Here is a 615-nt window from a genome sequence, read left to right as displayed (position 1 = left end):
TGAAACCGGTCAAATGCGTGTGTCTCACGGCCAATGCGTGAGAGTTGGCAGCCCTGAACTCAACATGACAATGTTTTGCATAAACTTTTTATTGTTTTTAAATCGGAGGGATTTTAATAGTTATTTGTCTGATTTAAAGACATATTCTGTACAGGACACACGTTGTGAGGCTGATATAGAGACGTTAAGAAGTCAGGGAGACTAAATCCGTTCAGATCCCGTTCCTTCCAGCCTGACGGGGGCTGAAATCGGCAGGAAACTGTCCAACTTCCTAAAAGCCTGGGGGTGGTGATTGTTGGAGTGCATGCCGAAGGGTGACGCGGACACGCGCTTCGCATCGCGAACGGGTACGCGCGCCACCGGAGAAAGACGAGGGATAGAAACAGCCGCTGTTCCGAGAATGATGAGCCGGTTAACTTCCTGCTGCCTCGCGGACAACTCGCTAATGTTTACATGGGCGGGACTTAGATCAAGGTCCAATGAAACGCTTTATAAAGCGACCGAGGGCGGGCGGAGACAAGGCAGCTTTATGTGTAGAGCACATTTCATCAACAGGACAGTTCAAAGTGCTTCACACAAAACCAGTTGATCTCCAAACCTCTGGAAGATGAGCAC

Source organism: Etheostoma spectabile, chromosome 5 (genome assembly GCF_008692095.1).
Source record: "Etheostoma spectabile isolate EspeVRDwgs_2016 chromosome 5, UIUC_Espe_1.0, whole genome shotgun sequence".
Taxonomy (NCBI): Eukaryota; Metazoa; Chordata; class Actinopteri; order Perciformes; family Percidae; genus Etheostoma; species Etheostoma spectabile.
Note: the sequence above shows the minus strand (reverse complement) of the source record.